Source organism: Panthera onca, chromosome A1, assembly GCF_046562875.1.
Source record: "Panthera onca isolate mPanOnc1 chromosome A1, mPanOnc1 haplotype 2, whole genome shotgun sequence".
Taxonomy (NCBI): domain Eukaryota; kingdom Metazoa; phylum Chordata; class Mammalia; order Carnivora; family Felidae; genus Panthera; species Panthera onca.
Window position 1 is genome coordinate 77,976,098 of NC_138339.1, and position 21,083 is coordinate 77,997,180.

Genomic DNA, 21,083 nt, shown 5'->3' on the forward strand with positions numbered 1-21,083 from the left:
AGGTTATGGGAACCACTGAAGCCACGTGTAATTTTGATGATTTCAATTTTCAACTGAAACATTTTAGATGAAAGATAAGTAGTTATAATTGTAAGTAGAACATATCTCGTTTTCACATATGATTCAGCTTCAAGTGGAATGTAAAATATGATTAAAAATAAAGCCTAAAATGAACAGATAGCATTGTACCTGTTTAAATAAAATGTATTTAATATGACTTCATAGATCCTCAAATTTTTCAAATATACATTTCTACATGAAAACAAATGTGATCCTATTTGAGATTATTGTTTCCCAAGTGTTGAATATTGATGGTTATTAATTTGTAATTCTTTCTTTAGATTGAAAGATATTTGTGGCACACAATAGAAAAAAGAGAGTGTGAAACAGAAGAAAAACAAGGTTAAATTGATATTGTGAAGCATGTTCCCGGGAGAAATTCTTTGTAGTTTTGTTTGAGGCAGTGAAGCCTAAGTCCTCTGTCAGAGGCTGGTAAAATGCAGTGCATTTTAATTTTGACTTTATTAAAATAAATTGGTATATTTTGTTACATCCTTCTCTCTATGCATAAGCTACTTTCCATGATTTTAATTACACTGCATATACAATTTGCAGCCTGATAAAACAATATATATTATATGGTGCAATTAACAATAATTCTCCAGAGAAATACAGCAACTTTTGAATTAATTGAAAAGGTTGGGTATAATTGTTTATGTAATCAATTTACCTATAATTTACTTTTAATTAGACTTCTTATATATAATTTTAAATATAAAATAATTTTAAAAATATTCTTTAAAGTTCTTTTTATTTTTTTTAAGTTCATTTATTTTTGAGAGAGAGAAAGCACATGCAGGTGCTAGCAGGGGAATGGCAGAGAGGGAGGGCAGAAAGAGAATCTCAAGCAGGCCCCACGTTCCATCAGGCCGGAGTCCAATGTGGGGCTCAGTATCAAAACTGTGAGATCATGACCTGAGCCAAAATCCAGAGTCAGACGCTCAACCACATGAGCCACCCAGGTACCCCTAAAAGTTCTTTTTCTATTGTTTTTCATGTATTTATTATTATATTCTATATCTTTTGGAGCAGAAGTGGTCAACAGAAAGGAAATAAGAGAAGTTATGGAAATAATATATTTAGTCATTAATGATCTATGGGCCATGCCAAGTGACTTGGGTTATCTATTATTATGAATGTGTTTTCCATGAAGATGAGCTTTCTACCACCTCTCCTCTGGTAGAAATGCAGAAGATAAATGTGTGAGTAAAGGAGTACATACTTTTATTTTTGTATCCTGTCTTAAAACAGGAATAACATCATGTAGAAATGATACACTGATGCAAATTACACTTACAATTTTTTAAATTGGGTGTGGAGGAAAAGGAATTCTTGTGGACTGCTGGTGAGAATGCAAACTGGTATAGCCACTGTGGAAGACAGTAAGGAGGTTCCTCAAAAAGTTAAAAATAGAACTGCCCTACAATCCAGCAATTGCACTACTGGGTATTTACCCAAAGAATTCAAAAACACCAATATGAAAGGATACATGAACCTCTGTGTTTACTGCAGCATTATTTACAGTAGATAAACTGTAGAAGCAGACTGTGTCCATTTATAAATGAATGAATAAGAAAAAGTGCCATATACACACATACTGGAATATTATTCACCTATAAAAAGAGATAAAAGAATGAAATCTTGCCATTTGCAACAGCATGAATGGAGCTAGAGTATAATGCTAAACAAAATATGTCAGTCAGAGGGATACAAATGCCATATGATTTCACTAATATGTGGAATTTAAGAAACATAACAAACAAAGGGAAAAAAAGAGACAAACCAAAGGACAGACATTAACTATAGAAAACAAACAGATATTTAGTTTACAAGAGGGGAGGTATGTGGAGGCATGGGAAAAAAATAGGTTACTGACATAATAAGCATGGTTTATAGGATGTAACAATGAAGCAATGCAGGCTGGCACAATGACTTCACTGGTCATTCTTTGGACATTTAAGATGCTATATTTATTTCATATTGCAAGATACAATGATTAAGAAATTAAATTATTAACTCTATATGATAATCAAAACTTCAAACGTAATTAAAAAATTGTTACCCTACTTCCTTCAGTTCAAAGGTATTTGAATTAAGAAGTCTTCATTTTGGAAAGAAATGATGTAGTTTTTTTATTTCATAATCTTCTGGTCTTGGCGATCCTAGCATTATTTTGCATTTAGCAGCTAAAATGTTTTATAATAAACTTACTAGACTTGTGTTGTATGTAGATATTAAAGGATAATAACTGAGTCTTGGATATCCATCTTTCAACCTACCTATCTATCCATCTGTCTTTCAGTTTATTTATATGCTTATTTATGTTTTTAACTCATATGAAATGGAATTTTTGTTAATTTGGATAACCATTTGGCAATATAAAATGAAGGTAGTTCAGCCAAGAGATAATCTGACAATGAATGAATGAATGAATGAATGAAGAAATAAAGAAATAGAGAAGAGATTTTAGTACCACTAAAGTAAATGCACTAAGAATTTTCACATGCCTGAGGACAAGCTGCTGAACATTTTGCTTTGGGTTTTTGAGTAGATAAAGCAGAGAGTCAATGGAATATTTAATTCAGTGCCCATGAAATGGAAATGAATGATTTGTTTAGAAGCAAGCAAATACTTGGAAGAACTTTACTGTCTAAGGCCTCATCAATGGACACTAACCAGTATTTCAGTTTTGGGGCACCTGGGTGGCTCAGTTGGTTGAACATCTGACTCTTATTATCAGTTCGAGTCATGATCTCACAGTTTGTGAATTTGAGCCCCACATCAGGTTCTGTGCTGATGGCATGGAGCCTGCTTGGGATTCTATCTCTTCTTCTCTCTGCCTCTCAACTGCTTGTGATCTCTCTCTGTCTCTGTCTCTGTTTCTCTCTCATAATAAATAAATATACAAAATAAAATAAAATAAAAGTTTTAGTTTTAAAACAAAATATTCATTATAAAAAATCATGATGCTTGTGCAAACATAAGATGAAAGTGTCAAATACTTTATTCCATTAATTCATTAGTAAGGAATGAGTAAGATATGATAGCTCAAAGCTAGGTGTATGTAGGTAGATTTGGATAAGATTGCTCAGTTAGATACAATACTAGTTAATATCCAACAAGACCACACAATGTAATCTATGGGGTGGTTTTATCCTGGAAAGTATTTGCATCTCTACCAGACAAGTTCTACAAGGTAGTCATAGGCTAAAGAGGTGTAAAATAACCCAGGAGATAGAAACATAAAGCCATTACTGTACTGAAAATACATCCAGTAATTTCTTAATAAATCATTAAGTCTTAACAGAGCATTAAAAGAGAATGAGGATACCACTGGGAAAATAAAGAATAAAAGGAAAATGGATGAATTATGTTGAAATTTAGATAAAGAATAGCAAAATAAAGAAAAAGTAATGTAATACTTAAACAGGAAAAATATTTTAAAAAATTCAAAGTCTCTTTTGGTTGAAAATTTGCTATATTTGTAAACTTTCCTCTATTATAGCTTACAAATAAACTATGCCTGTGAATCTTATATAGAAATTTATTTAATTAAAGGCAATTAAGGGGTACCTAGGGTCTCAGTTGGGTAAGCGTCTGACTCTTGGTTTGGCTCAGGTCACGCTCTCTCATTTGGTGAATTTCAGCCCCACATTGGGCTCTGTGCTGCCAGCTTGGATTCTGCTTGGAATTTTCTCTCTCTCCTTCTCTCTCTGCCCCTCCCCTGCTTGTACTGTTTCTCTCTCTCTCTCTCAAAATAAATAAATATTAAAAAAATAAAAATAAAGGCACTTGAAATACAATTTTTCTCATGCATAAAACGATTTTCCTTAAGAAATGAGGAAATGCATATTTAAAAACTCACGTTTTTTTAGTGAAGAATTTAAAATCACATAAGTCATTCTGAAAGCTCTAATCCCTAATTATGTTTAGTTATTATTCTCAGAATTCTGTGCCTGTAGTTGATCTTCGGTTAAATGTACTTAATGTATATCACAGGAAACTAATAAACTCATCAATAATTGTAAATGAAGCACATAAAAAAAAGAGATGAGTGGGTACTATCAAAATACTATTTGTGTCAAAGCCGAAGAAATCATGTTTTTATTAAATACCTGTGACATGTCTCACAGTGTCAATCATAATATACATGCCAAATTTTAGAATTGAAAAGATCCTTAGAAATTATCTGGTTGGACATTATAAATGGTAGTGAAATATGTAGAGCAGGTTATCTTTAATGCTTGTTTATTTTGAGAGAAGATTAGAGAGAGAGAATGTGTGTAAGTGTGTGAGCAGAGGAAAGGCAGAGAGAGAAGGAGAGAGAAAATCCCAAGCAGGCTCCCTGCTGTCAGCACAGAGCCTGACATAGGTCTTGATCCCACAAACCTTGAGATCATGACCTGAGCCAAAATCAAGAGTTGGATGCTTAACCAACCAAGCCACCCAGGTGCCTTTAGAGCAAGTTATCTTTAGATGTCTTGTTGAATACATCTAATCCTTGGAAATTTGCTACCATATGAGACACTATTGAAATAATTTTCTCACATTCAGATGAAATCTTTATTCCTATCATTTCTACTTAAGGGTTTTATTTGTTCTCTAAACCAAAATAAATTATTTGTCTTCAATATGACAGGAGTTCAAATATTTGAATTTGGTTATTATGTTATCATGACTTGCCCTAATGTTTTCCTTTGTGTGCAAAACATATCCAACATTTTTAATTGTTCTTCACATGACTTAGTTCTCAGTGTATACTCCATTTTGTTCCCATAGCTTTGGTCTGGCTCAAGGCCATCTGTAGCTTTATTAAAATGTATTGTTTAAATCAGATAACATTATTTCAGACAGAGATTCCTGGTTGATTTGATTACATATATATTTAAATTTTGGGCAATAGTCTTTCCATCGCTAGCAGGATGGCGAAATTGATTATAAGTCAACATTTCATCTCAGAAGAACTAGAAAAGCTGGATGAATTTTTTAAATTGTCAGGGAAATGAAAATTTGAGTTTGAGATATCAGGTATTCTTCCGATGTATTTACCCTAAGGAGAATTTGTTAATTCTGCACATGGGCTAACCTCTGAAAATTTGGGCTTCACAAGGAAAAGACCTGGATAAATCCATTTGAACTTTTAAATGTGGTGGGACTGACATGACAAAATTAGAAATTTGAAAGGCCTTAAATACACAGCCAGTTTCCTCCTTGAGACATTTGCTGAATTCTGTAGATGCAAGGGCAGAGAGGGTACAGACCTGAACAAAAAAAAATTATGAAAAAGCAGATTAGAAATACCTTATGCCTCTGGTTCCTGAGGAAAATGTGGTGTTTCAGGATTGTCATTGAAAGCTCTGGAGACAATGCTGTAGAAATAAGGATAAATCAAGAAGTAGTCTGATTATTACCCAAAGAATAGGCTGTCTCAGTGAAGCTCAGTTTCATAATTGGTCTAGTATTATCAGTGTTCCCACTTATCCAGCTATTGGAGGAATGGAGAAACTATTTTTGGCATGTTAATGTATTCTGAAGATCTTTATTTTGTATTTTTTTTCAAAAATTCACAATGTCCGACATTTAATTAAAATTGATAGTTGTTAAAAAAGATAAGACCATATGACCTCTAACCAGGAAAAAAAATAAACAAGAAAAGTGAACTAAGACATAAAGATATTAGCATTAGTAGGCAAGTATTGTAAATTAACTATAATTAATACACTCAAAAAAGGAAGAAATGTGGAGAAAATGGTAAAAAGCAGAAAATATTATCAAAGAATTGAAATCTGCATATAAACAAGTAAATGGATATTCTAGTCTTGAAAACCACCATATTTGAATTTAAGGACTTTTTGGATAGGAGAGCAGATTGAATACAATAGAATACTGACAAACTGACTGGAAGACTGTCAATAGAAAAGTTCCTAACTGAAGCAAACAAATGAAAAAAAAGTAAAGGCAAAAGAATTTAAAAGATCTGTTTAAGTCAAAACTTGTGGCATTTGTATAATAGAAATTTCACTTAGATAAGAGAGAAAAAATGAAAAAGAAACAATATTTAAACAGGTAATAGGTCGGAAGCATTTAAAAGAGATGAAAGATACCAGTTCACATATTCAAAGAAGCTTAGTGAAATTAAAGAATAAATACAAAGAATGCTGTAACTTATGTACATTATAGTAAAACTTCTGAAAACCAAAAACCAAATGATAAAAGCAGTCAGAAAAGATACTAACATTATGACTAATAACCAACTTTACCAACTAAAACAGTGGAATCACGTTTCTCAAACAATGAAAGAAAAATAACTGCCGACCAAGATATTTTGTAATGGTGAAGTTATTATTCAGAATGAAATTGAAATAAAAACATGTGTTGACAAATAAAAAATAGAATTAAGCCAGTAAAGTTGCATTAAGTGAAATAATATAGGCAGTTTTTCGCACAGAAAAATGTTTATTCTTAAAGGAGAAAGCAAAATGAAGGATGTAATGAAGAAGAGTATTAGAAAGGTAAATGAATTGATAGTGTGAATGAATATTAACTGTATTAAATGCTGCTAATAATGTTTTATGAAAAATAGAAGAGATGCAGAATCGAAAGCTTAACAATATTAACAGAAAAAGTAGGAGGATTAAATGGAATTAAATATTCTGATGTAAATATTCTATACAAAATATAACTTAAATACTAAAAATTAGAAAATGAAATAAGAGAAGGTGCTTAAAATTGGTTAGGAACTTGGCATGTGTTCTGTGCCCATGTGATTTATAGATTGGTGTGTATTACAGTGAAACATTACTATTCTGAAAAAAAAAAAAAAAAAAAGTCTGTGAAGGTCTTTTTATTTGTTCTGTGGTGATTTAGTTTTTCCAGGGAAGAATCCTCCAAATTTCTTAGAAAAGGGGGATGACAGGATGGAAAATAGAAAGTAAATACTTGCCTCTGTGTATTTTAAGAATCAGTTAGTGTTATAAACTGAGACTCCTACAGTTTAATATGCAACATTCATTAATTGTACTCCTCTTAACCCTGAACCTATCATGAAAATTTATCTATCTAGTATCCCACATTGATAGTTCTAGCTGAAAGTTTCCAGATAGAAGCTTCTATTCTCGGGGCACCTGGGTGGCTCAGTCGGTTAAGCGGCCGACATCGGCTCAGGTCATGATCTCGCGGTCCGTGAGTTCGAGCCCCGCGTCGGGCTCTGTGCTGACAGCTCAGAGCCTGGAGCCTGTTGCAGATTCTGTGTCTCCCTCTCTCTGACCCTCCCCTGTTCATGCTCTGTCTCTCCCTGTCTCAAAAATAAATAAAACGTTAAAAAAAAATAAAAAATAAAAAAAAAAATAAAAGCTTCTATTCTCATGGAAGATGAGGTGTGGTGGCAAACATCTGGTAATTTGGGAGTGGGGATGGTGACCTAGGTACTCAAAGATTTTTTTGCAGACTTTTAAACTACCTTTTTTTTTTTTTAAACTTTATGGCTTATCCTTGTTTTCTAAGTTATATCCTCATTTGTCTTGTTTTTAGATAATTTATTTGGACATAATTGTGTTATCCCATGTGTTTGCTCAACATAAACAAATTTAATTTCTTTTCAATTATTTTGGGTTTTAAAAAACACACATTTTTCTTACAGATACATGTATATGTGTTTGTAGATATATGTACATATATGTATGTATATATAATATACATAATATTAATAGATCAATCAGTACCAATATATAAAGTATATATGTTATATGTCAATGTATAATGTATGTGAGATATAAATGTGTATATATGTTAACTTGTAGGTATTCAATATATGTTATACTTTTTTTTTTAATGTTTATTTTTGAGAGACAGAGACAGAGAATGAGTGGGGCAGGGGCAGAGAGAGAGACATGGAATCTGAAGCAGGCTCCAGGCTCTGAGCTGTTAACACAGAGCCTGATGTGGAGCTTGAACTCATGAATCATGAGATCATGACCTGAGCCGAAGTCAGATGCTTAACCAACTGAACCACCCAGGTGCCCCAATATATGTTATACTTTATGCATGTTTATTGGTACTGATTGACTGGTCTATCAATTGGAGGCATATGATCATTTATATACATCATATAAATATCTACATATACATATACATGTATTTTGTGTAGCTTAGCACCATGAAAATAGACAGACATAGATACTGTATTAAGGGACATCAAGGAGGTCAAAGAAATGAGTCTGGAGACATAGAATATTTGAAAGAATTAGAGTAGAAGAAAAGGACACGTGAAAGAAAGAGTATGGAATAAAGTAACGGAAACAAAGAACATTCATGTGGTGCATCTGACTATAGTTCACTGAGATGCTGTAGGTCATCTGATTTTCAACCTAAGCCATATCCTATTTTGAGGGGATTTGCTTGTATAAAAATAAATCTTTCAGATGCTATAATATTTTGGCCAGCTTTAGGTCTTAAAGTAGCACCAGCTACTTAGATAGCAATGACCATAGATCGGACACTTCCCAGATCTTTCTGCCATTGTCCCAACAAGATAAATGTTCTACAAACACATTTTCTAGAAACACAATGTTCTACAAACACATATAATATTTACATGATGGTTGCGAAAAATAATTTTTTTTAAAAAAATTTTTAATGTTTATTTATTATTGAGAGACAGACAAAGAGCGTGAACAGGGGAGGGGTAGAGAGAGGGGGAGACACAGAATCTGAAGCAGGCTCTAGCCTCTAAGCTGTCAGCACAGAGCCCGACGCAGGGCTTGAACTCACAAACTGTGAGATCATGACCTGAGCCGAAGTTGGTTACCCAACCAACTGAGCCACCCAGGTGCCCCCCAAAATAATTTTTTATGGTAAAATATTTCACATTATTTTTTGGTGTAGAAGACAATACTTAAAAGAGCAAGACAAATTTGTTGATATTAGTTTAAGCTTGGCTAAACTACAAGTGACAATATGCAATTATAATGATAATGAAAAAAATAGCCACAGAAAGCACGAAGTACAATCTTAAAAAGCAGAACAAGACTTATTTGTGTTTTGTACAGCTTATTACTTAATTTTATTCAAATATAGCTGAATATGATAACAAATATTTCCATAATTAGTAGGTCATATATGTTATTCAACTATATTTAATAATAGATACAATATATGCATAACAGTTATTCATATTACTCATACTATTCTCAGACTCGAAGCAAGGGTATAATTTTTTATGGAATAATTTTCATTTTTTTACCTAAGCTTGATTTCTGTCATAATATTCTGTATTTCAGACACTTTAAAATAAAATACATTCATACACATACAAGATTCAAAAATAATTTAATGACAAAGTATATTTTATGCCTACTATGTGCCACGCACCATGGATTTTATATTGATTTTTAATTACTTTGAAAGAGCATTATGGCAACTTCCCTTAACATTTGTTTAAAGATCACTGAAATATAAGGGCATTAAATAATCAAAAAATAAAAGAAATCATCTGACATTTGTTAATGCCAAGAATAAAATGATTATGTATGTTTTTATCTGGATATAAATGCTTTCCCCCCTAAGAGTTCATCATTAGTATGAGATGCTTTTTTTTCAACATCATAGTGGGAGTCTTTATAAATGCCTCTGTATTTTTAAAGACATACTAGGTTATACTCCAGAACTGTATATCACAGTCTACACAAAATGTGTGAAAAAGGTTCCATGCTGTTGGAAGGACATAACTTCAACCTTATAAACATCAAGGGCACTAAGAACCAATAGGAGACCTTTTTTTTAATCTCAAAAAAAAAAAAAAGTAGTAAGAAAATGCTTTGGGTTAAAAAAATTCAAGTAAAGGAAACTTTTTTTTCATTTTTTTTAAGTAGACACCAGTTTTATTTATCATTTTACCAAAGATCAGAAAGTGTTAGCAAGTATAAAGGGAAATAAGCATTCTTGTGTACTGCTGATTATATACATATATATTAATATATATTATATATATATATTCGACATATTAATTCAAATTAAATATGTACAGATTTTTTTATTCCAGTAATTTAATCTCTAAGAATTTATCCTATAGCTACTCTTGGTCACATATATGTAAGAACTTTTCTGAATGTCCATAAAAGACTAATCAAATTAATTAAGGTACACCCATGCAATTTTTAATGCCATTCAAAAGATTGAGGGTTTTTTTTTATTGAATTTTAGTTGATACTCAAAGTTACATTAGTTTCAGTGTATAGCATAGTGATTGGACAAGTCTATAGGCTGTAAAAGACACTGGATGAGAATTCATGAGACATGGATTCTAAGCCTGAAATTTCAGCTGTTGGCCACTATTGGGCATTATGATGAGCAAAGATTTAGATTTCGTGGAAGTCATTTTCTTCATGTGTAAGGTAAAAGAATTTACCGATGACTCATATTTTCTCTACTAGCTACTCTAGGTATATTCCAATTATTTCATGTCTCTGTTACCAATATACTAATCATTTAAACTATAATTTTATAGTTAAACATAAGAGTGACTTCTAATACTGTCTCTTATTTTTTTTTTAATTCTTTGGATTATTAAAGTACATTTAAGAGGAAATTGATAACTTGCAATATTTAAATGTGAAGACCTGTTAATGAATAGGATAGAGTTTCACATGAATATATTTGTGGTGCAAATTCTTTATCCTTTATCATTTGAATGATCATAATTATCATTTGAATAATCATAACTATAAAACTCTGTCATATGAGCCATAATTCATCCTGATATTTACTAAAACTGCCTTTTGAGAGAATTTCTTCATCTTATTTCCACAAATTAGTAAATATATCAATGACTGATGACTTAGCTTATATATAAACTGGTGACCTTGAGGTAAAAGTTTTAACATCTCATTACAAATCTACTTCCTGAGTCTTTTTTTCTTCCCATTTGTGTTTTGTTGTTTAAGCTATTCTGTGCATGCCTGAGGACTATTATTTAAAGATGTATTAGTGCTCTTAAGAACATATTAGTAAGTAACTCTAGTTGCTCTCTTGTTTTCAGGAGGATGTATATTAAATATTTACCATCAGAATAAACAAAACGACTTACATAGTAATTGCAATTCTTCTAAAATAAATTTTATCATATAAGTGAAATAAACCATTTGTCAGCACTCAGAAATAGGTCTTTATCTCCAGATTGAAAACGAAAGTGTTATTGTAGTATTATTGAATATTATTTCATTCAGGGAATAAGATCTTGTCATTCTTTAGCTGAGCTGGCAGGGAAAATTCTGGAAATATGTGCTTTCCAAAGACTAAAATCAGAGCATGTAAAATTTTCTTCTTGCAAGTGCTATCCATTTGTTTATCCATTATCCATATTTCCATTATCTATTCATCCATCCATCCATGCAAGAAATATTTACTGAAATCTCCCTTGCCTCAGATACAGTTCTAGGTGCAGGAACAAAGCAAAAGCTCTCTTATCAGGGCGCCTGGGTGGCTCAGTCAGTTAAGCCTCCGATTTCAGCTCAGGTCATGATCTTGCAGTTTGTGAGTTTGAGCCCCGCAACAGGATCTGTGCTGACAGCTGAGAGCCTGGAGCCTGCTTCTGATTCTGTCTCCCTCTCTCTCTGCCCCTCCCCTGTTCATGCTCTGTCTCTTAATAATAAAAAAAAAATTAAAAAAAGCTCTCCTCATGTAAGAATGTTACACTTCATATAAATTTCACTTTTGATTGATTAGACAGAGTAGCTTTCTATTCTTGTCAATATTTAGAATGCTGTTTGACACACTGAAATATTGGACATTCTAGATTTATTTGACTTATCTTTTTATTTCTGCCATCTCTCTTTTCTCTCTTTCTTCCTAAATCACACCTTTTCCCCCCTTGCTTCTGTTTGTATTACCTAACCTATCTTGTATTGCACTAATTTATTTTACTAGTCACATCCTCTACCATTGTTTTTTTACTTTCAGAGCTATGTTTCTCTTGCTAAACAAAGTTTTCTATGTCAAATATTTTTTGTTGTAATTTTATTTTATGTTGTTGAAAGTGTAAATATTATCATTGAAGTGCTTTATTTTAATACTCATATGAAAGTATAATTAATACTTTTACAAAACTCTGTTTTTATAATTTTTCTATTTGTTTTGCCTTTACTGCAATGCATTTACTCTATTTTCCTAGGTCTCTCTTTTTCAGTTGCTGATTCCTTTTATTTATTGATTTTAATTTGTTCAAGTTGCCTGCTTATATTTATATATCATAATATATACTTCCTGTTATTGGTAGCTAGTATGGGCTCTCCACAGCAAATATTTCTGTCACAATTTGATTTTCTCTGGTAAGTCATGCTCGCTCTCATCCCCTCGGCAGGGACCAGTGGAATATTATTGGGTCCTTCTCAAGGTCAATAGAAAGTTGCTCTTCTCCTTACATGGGAAGAAGAAGAATGGTCTTAAAGAGAACCTACTCTTCAGTTCAGCTGGAGATTTCAGGGTTTGGTAGGCAGTTGAAACCTTCATTGGTCTTCCTCTGATAACAGGAAGATGGTTAATATCTTTGCCATTTCTGATGGCTATCTTAACAAGCACATTAATTTGCTTCCTTTCTTTTTTGATATTTTATTTTTAAGTAATCTCTATACCCAACATGGCTCTCAAATTCACAGCCCAGAGAGCAAGAGTCACACGTTCTACTGACTGAGCTAGCCAGGTGCCCCCTTCAAGCACATTAATTGGAGTAGAAGTCAATAAGCATCCTTAGAATAAGGAAGTGGATATAGAGATTTCAGGCAAAAGAACATATTCCTTCATTAACTCTCTCATAAGCATCTCTTGAATTTCTAGGTGAGGCTGATATATCTTTCCAGTTGGCTACACTTAGGAAAATTAGGGTAAAGAGAAAAGTTTACATGCTTAGATCACCTCCTGTGTCCTTTCCTACTCTAATTCTAATTTTCACAGTTCCTTCAAACTTAAAAAAAAACTACAATAAAAATACTGCATATTTTTAGCTCCTAAAAATAAGGGGACAAAAATACTGTGGTAAAAAATGTCTAGAGGAGTGCACTTCTTAACAATATTCAATTGCTAAGTAAGGAGAGAAGATTTTTTTCCAGTTTATGTACTGATGTCAGATAGCTATGTGTTTCGGAACATTGAACTCTTGTGTGTTTGCAATTAGTCTTGAAGGAAGGTCTATTAAGTAGGACATAAAATTCATTGATTGTTTTCAGTGCCATATTTCCCTGCTAAGAATGCTCCGGCCAGAGATGGCTGGGTACCATGTAGCATTTGATTGTTTTGGGGGGACAAATACAAAGATTTTTCTACTTCTTCAAAGTAAACATTTAAAATAATTTATTTTAGGGACGCCGGGGTGGCTCAGTCAGTTTAGCATTTGACTCTTGGTTTCGGTTCACGATTTGATTTTGTAATTTCCTGAGTTTGAGCCCCTCGTCCGACTCTGTGCTGGCAACGTGGACCTTGCATGGGATTCTCTCTCTCTCTCCCACTCTGTCTCTCTCTCAGCCTCTCCTGCACTTGTGCTGTCTCTGTCTCTCTCAAATAAATAATAAACTTTAAAAAATGACATAAATAAAATAATTTCTCTTGGACCCTCTATGGCCATTAGATCTATAAGTCTCAATATTACTCCTTAGTGCATATGTGCATTATCATGTTTCCAAAGGTGGAGTACTAGGTATATTCAAGCATAAAGTTTTATTTGATTTGTCATTCAAAAATTATGTGCTATCTTTTATAAAATTTGTGAGAGGAGGCCTTAAAGGATAATACTTTTTAGAACTTTATAAATCATGTAACTCTAATTTCAAAAAAATGCATTTTTAAACATTATTTCTATTCTAATAGAAAAATGCATCAATTTTTCACTATAATTCAGCAGTCTTCTGTTGCCTCTCTTCTTTGGGAAACTTATTTAACCCTCTGTAATTTAGGTGTATGAAAATATCAGTAACCTTTAATGATTAAGTTGAAGCACAGCACTTTATTTATTTATTTATTTATTTATTTATTTATTTATTAAAGTTTATTTATTTTAAGAGAGAGAGACAGCACAAGTGGGGAGAGACAGAGAAAGAGGGAGAAGGCAGGGAGAGGGAGGAAGAGATAAAGAGAGAATTCCAAGCAGGTTCTAGCTGCTAGCACAGGGCCCGATGTAGGACTTGAACCCACAAACTGCAAGATCGTGACCCAAGCTGAAATTGAGAGTCAAATGCTTAACTGAGTGAGCCACCCAGGCTCCTTGGTACTTCATATTTAAAACCATAAAACAAATCAGTGTTAGAGGAGATTGACATTTTGGTTGCCATTTGTGTATGTGTGTGGGGGGGGGCTGGTGTGTGTGTGAGAATACATTGAGTCCTGTATAGCAGTTTTTACTTATCTTAGCACAACATTGTGCGATACTTAATGTCACCTGATAACTTATATTGCAGATATATGGTCTCTACTTGTAGGTATGTCTATATGGAGCAAATGTATTTTAGTTTATTATCTGGAAGCTAAAGAAGATGGTAGTAAAACTCCCAAATGATTGATGGGAAAGAAATACATTCACAACAACAGATGAAAACAGTATTCAAGAGAAAAATTAAAGAGAATAGAATAAATTTGTCCAAATATTCTCATCTATATTTGTGTGAAATATTTAATATTCTAACAAAATAATAATGGTAAAAACTGTCCTTTCCTCAAGCCATACACTTGGTAGTTTAGCCTAGTTTGCACAGACTGGGTAATGGTTAGCTCTGGATCTGACTTTTATACTAAATAAAGCAGATAAAGCATCATGGCAAATCTGCCTCTACTTCTTTTGGACACATAGGTAGGTAGCCAATATTTTTTAACTTTTTTTTTTTTTTAGAGTTAGGTGTGAGTATTTGACTGAGATTTTTGGGAATACAATGTCAATTGAAGTTATTTATGTAAACCCTCTGGTAGAATAGATAAATTATACTATTTAGCAAAGGAGAAGGAGAAGGAGAAGGAGAAGGAGGAGGAGAGGAAGAAGAAGGAAGAAGGAAGAAGGAAGAAGGAAGAAGAAGAAGAAGAAGAAGAAGAAGAAGAAGAAGAAGAAGAGAAGAAGTCGTCACTTGTATTAAGGTAAGGTTGCTGCCAGGGCACCTCAGTGGGTTAGTCAGTTAAGTGTCTGACTATTGACTTCTCAGGTCACAATCTCTCAGTTCATGGGTTCAGGCCTTGCATCAGGCTCTGCATTGAGGTGTGGAGCCTGTTTGGGATTCTCTCTCTCCCCCTCCCCAGCTCTCTCTCTCTCTGTCTCTCTCTCTCAAAATAAAGAAATAAACTTCAAAAAAAAAAAATAGGGTTACCGCCATAACAGTTAGACCTCCCCAAAGCATTAAAATATATTTCAAAAACCTCCCATATGAGTTTCTTTTTGCACTTTTCCAACTTGGTGCAGGTAATGACAGGACCCAGGATATGGTGGAGCCCCAGCTGAAAAGAACATGAGTCTGTAAATTACCTGATGGAAAAGAACTACTCATGATTTATAACACTTCTTTTGTATTGTTATGAAAGTAAATAATTATCTTCTATTTTATTGGAGATGTTGTACATTTTTAAGGCATTGTTTATGATAACTTAGCCTACCCAGATGAACACAGCATCTTTTTAGCTAAGGAGAGGTCTCTTACAAGTTCAACTTCCTTGTTGTTTTATTCTCCTCCAGATCATATTCTTAAATGTATTCGTTTGAGACATTCTAATGATTTTTGTTATATCCCTTCTTAAGAGTAGTGTCTACCAGCTCCTTTATATTTTAATCATTAAATGTTTTAATAAAATAATAACATAGTAAGGAGAAAGTAATACAAGAGGAATTGAAAATGCACATTTTGTAATTCTCAGAATATTATATCTCCTTTGGAGTATTTCTAAGTGTTTTAAATTAAATTATGTATCTAAAACTCCTTAGGATATTGATTAACATGTAATTGGTACCTGTTAAAAGCAGGCTAGGTTGCAGAACAAAAAATAGAAATAAAACAAAAGCCAAACAAACACATAAATAAATAAAATGATTTGTAAGAAATAGAGGTTTATTCCTAATTCATGTAACAATACTGGGCAGGTAACAGGTTGTCAGGGTGTTCCTCCTTCAGGTAATCATGCATGATGATTAACACTGGCTTTCTGGGTTGTGCTCACTACGTTCCAGCTACTGAGAAAGGCAAAAGATCATGGAAGAAGATCACTTCCATAGGAAGTGTTGTATGGCCTAGAGCAGGTGCGGAGTTAGTTTTGCTCACATTCCACTGGCTAGCAGTCACATGGCCATAAGTAAGATCAATGGAGCCTTTGATCTTTTGGAGCCTTTTCACTTTTTCCACAAAGAAGAGAAACTCCTGGATTTGGGAGAGTAGCTAACAATTTTTGCCATAAATATCTTGTCATTTCTAGTTCACTGTCTAGTTATTCCTGCTCCACAGAAAATTAGTTCAATTAATTTCCATGTTATTGACCTTAGATTTGTCACAGAGTTAACAACATGTGAATATAATAATCAAAGGTAGAATTATTCAAGAAAATAAATGTGATAAACAGTAATGCTATCTTATTGAGAACCTATTGACATATAATATTTTAATTATGGTGATCATAAGTTTTAATGAGTTATTTTAAGAAAGTCTCCCATATTTATTGTGTAACTATTTTCAATAATTGTCGACAATTTACAAGTTTTATTACACGTAAAAACACTAGTTTTTAATCTCTTTATATTTTTGATGAGAGATTATTCTGCAGTGATGAGAGATTCTTAGCAGTGTTACTAAACAATGCATGTCTATATGGTATTTCAGGTTAGTGGAGAAATGAATTATATGGTAAAGGTTGCTGGCACAAGTTGTTAGTCTTCTGGAAGAAAATATAGTTTGACCATTAAGTCAGACATATTCAAAAATAGTTTGATGGATTAAAGACTTAAGTTAAAAAACAGAAGAGACTCTTAGAAATAAATTTTATCTATGCAAAAATTAAAAAATTTAAAGAACTGAACCTATGAAAAATATTTTAATAGAAATTATACCATTAAACAAAGTAAAACATAAGTTCATGGTACAAATATTGCAACTCTCAGTCAGTTAAATAGTTTATATTTATAATGTACAATTGTTGAAATTAATGAAACAAAAACTCAAAAGATATTTGATGGAAACAAAACACAGTAAAAAAGATAGGCATTCAAAAAACAAATATAAATGATAAATAATAATAAAATAATTTTACATAACCATAATAAGGAAATCCATTGTATTGTAAGACCTCCCTTTTTCACTTCTCAGAATTTCTAAAATTTAAGTGTGAAAATACAGCTGTCATGCTCTAATACAGTGTGGTTGGAAACATGAATAGGTACAGATATTTTGGAACATTATCAGACATTATTTATTAAATCAAAAGATGCATATGCTTGCTGACCCAGAAATCATACTCATGAGGTTCTGTCCTACGCAGATTAAGCTACCAATATGTAACATTGCAAGAACAGACATATTTACCACAGCATGGTTTCTAGTGCAAATGAGTGGGAAACATTCTGAACAAGGGAATAATAGAATATTATATGCCATACTATGGAATACATGGCAACCAAAGAAATGAGTTAGAGCTGTCATATATTTTCTCAGAAGGGTTGCAGTAATGATGTTTTAAGTGTGAAAACAGTTTTCACTGAAAAAAATGAAATATTTTTGTAAAATAATGATACATTTCTACTAAATGACTAAAGTGTAGATGTTTAAATGATTATATATTTTGTGGATATTTGGGGCAGATTGAACCTGTAACCAGTGAAATTAGTGAAGAGCAAAGTAAGTAAGAATAAAAAATTAAATTCATGTCAAAATCTGTTGTATATATATTCTGCATTACCTATCTGTATTAATATTCTGTTGCTACATAACAAATCACTGTAAACTTAATGGCCTAAAATACCACAGTTTGATTATCTCACAGATTCTCTAATTCAGTAGTTTGAGTAAGAGTTAGTTTGGTCCTCTGCTGCAATTAAGGTTTTGTTTGCTGCTGTGATGCCTTCTGGTGCTAGAGGTTGGTCCTTTCAGAAGACTGTGGCATGGTAATGGACAGAATTCAGTTCCTTGTGGTTGCAGGACTGAAATCGCTCCGTTTTTTTTTCTGGCTGTATGCTGGGGGGTCTCTCAGGTCCTCGCTGTTCCCCATATTTCCTTGCCATGTGTCCCAAAAGTCTACTCATAATATGGTGGCAGTTTGACTTTTCCTTGGGGCCAACAGGACAGCATCTCTCTGATGTTTCACTTTCCTTTAAAAAGTGTGCTTTATTGGCTTAGCCCCACCCAAATTCTCTCTCTTTTGCGTCCCCCAAAGTCAGCTAATTAGTACCCTAATCACAGAAGTGATAACCCATCATATTTAATGGTCCTGCTCACACTAAAGGAGAAGAGGAAATTATAGAAGATGTGTATACCAGGGGGTAAGAAGGGGGCAAGAATCATCAAGGCCATTTTTTTTTTCTGCCCACATCCAAAAACAAACTTAAATTATATGAACCAACTTCGACAGTAATGCATTTATATACATACATAATAAATTATAAATACATGAAAGAGTAGGGCCATAAAATGTCATTGGTAATGGATTTGAAGCAGTGAGGTTTTTCTTGTTTTTCACATAATTATCACGTTTTGTTTTAAGCTTTTCTATACAACCTAAACTTTATTTTGCTTTATCATGAGCATATATTATTTATATAATCAGAAATAAAGTAGTTATTTTTATTTTAAAAATAATAGCCCTATGTATTAAGCTTAAATTCAGGTTATAAACAAATGTTTTAGAAAAGTGTGTAGTGAGTATAAATGGGATTATTTTGAGTAACATCCTTTGGTAAATTGTATAATCATATAGTTACAATGTGCTTTTTAATTAATTCAGAAGAGGTTAAAAGTTTAATCAAATTCAATCCCATTTAATCAGAGTGGTTCCTCTCTATGTCTAAATAAAGCATATCAACTTGGAAAGATTGGTGTACTTCTGAGTCAAAAAAGATCCAGGGATTGATTACATTTGTCATATGATAAGTGTGCCCCCAGTCCTAAATGAAATTGTGTTTTATTTCTTAAAAGCTTATACAGGTTAATTTTAATCATTTGTTCTTTTATTGTATTTGGGGATTACCGAGCAATACTCTGCTGCTCTGTCCACAAGCATTGCGTTGTAACTACGTACGGCCAAGATTATATTAGTGTTTTGTTTGTTTGTTTTTGTTTTTTACTTTGTTTCAGTGTACTTAGTAATCTTCAGCAGTATGGCAATCTTAAATTAAGTTTCCTTAGGATGTTTTCAAATAACTTGTGTTGTCTTTTACATCTCATATCATTTCTTAGATGTAGCACTTAGTGAAAATCGTGGCATTTCATTTTATTTTAGGATATTAGAAAGAGTAAATATACTTCTGGAAAAAAGTACACTTCAAATCCAACTGAGGGTATTTTCAATTTTCTCAGGAGGCATATCAGTAGACACAATTATTTCAAGCAATTTACACAATTCACTTCAAGTAATTTTACAATCAAGTCACATATAACACTAATATTATTTAAGAATTAAACCATGAAAACAAGCTCTTTTGAAAGTTAATTCCTCTGTGACTATCTACTGAATCATTATTTTAGCCAGACTCCAGTATAGACAGGAATATGCACATTTCTGCTCATAGTCCAGCAAGATATATCTGCTAACAAGATAGAGTTAACTTTGGATGTTATGAAGTAATGTTAAGGCAAGAAAGTTCTGTCATAGAAATTGCAGAATAACTTACTTTTATAATACTGTATCTTTTTCTTTCATTATTTTTCTTTTACAGCTTCTCATAAGTCATTGGACCAGTTGATTAAAGAAAGGACTTGAAGTGGAATTGCTGAGATCCAATTCAAGTTCAGACTTTTATTTACACACTTAATTTTGATTTAAGGTCCTTTTCCAATATGTAGAACATCCCTCAATGCATAATTCTGAGAATAATCTCTCTGGAGAATTTTTCAATCATAAAATAATAAATAAAAAATTGGGGTGGAGAAAGGAAAATAAATGCATCATTCGGAGAAAAATCTCTCTAAAGGATTTATCAATCATAAAAAAAAACAAGAAAATTTGGGTGGAGAAAGGAAAATAAATGCACATATCAATGCACTTTAAAAAACATATATTTGTTTGCTTTGGAAGGTATAATAGCTCTATCTCACACTCTCCAATTTCTGTATCATCTACTTAGATCTTACCTCAAAGGATAATGGAGAAGTAGTAATTTAAAGGAAAACCAGAGGAACATTAGCAAAAATATATTTTAATATATTTAATATGTTTCAAAAATACATTTAAACTTGTGTCCTTAGTCTTCATTGTAAAAAGAGAAAGCAGGAGTAGTCCGTATAGTGTAAACTCAATATTCATGTCTAATTTAGAGAAAACAGTCTTCCATTTTCTATATGCTATTCAGAAAAGTGATGTTATTTCAGGTGTGTTTAAAGCATTTTTCAAGTGCATGCTTTATTATTTCTCCATCCTAAGTTAAAGCAAAGCCAGAAATATGTAAATAGATTTTCAAAATTATGAGACCATTGACACACGATTTCCAGTTTTCAAGCTATATCCTATTTATGTTAGTAATAATATTTACTGGCAAATATTCAGAATATTCTTTTTACAGCTTATGCTGCTCTTAACAAAGTCAGAAATGACCACTGTTAGAAAGGTGAGATAATTTTACATAGCTTCATGGCTCTTTAATGACATGACAAAGCATCTCTTTTCCCCACCAGAGCTTGCAGCAGTCCATGATTAGGACTGCCTTCAGAGAAGTCTTTACATCCTAAAACTATGGACATGGACAATTGTCTTCTAGTGCCATGTGAATCTTGCTGAAGAGGACAGGTTATTACACTGAAGCATATGTGGAAGCCACCATTACGAGGTAAGTAAATATTGCTTGGAACCAGGAACATAAAACTAGTTTT

At 32.6% G+C, this 21,083-nt stretch overlaps 1 long non-coding RNA gene across 1 annotated transcript in view; it reads left to right on the forward strand.

Moving 5' to 3' along the window:
• The window catches only part of LOC132681134 (uncharacterized), a 121,634-nt gene that overhangs the window by 37,212 nt on the left and 63,339 nt on the right, over positions 1–21,083 (forward strand). Inside the window, exon 3 of the long non-coding RNA XR_013553999.1 lies at positions 20,889–21,040. This is a non-coding gene — a long non-coding RNA (uncharacterized LOC132681134). The remainder of the gene's footprint in view (positions 1–20,888; positions 21,041–21,083) is intronic.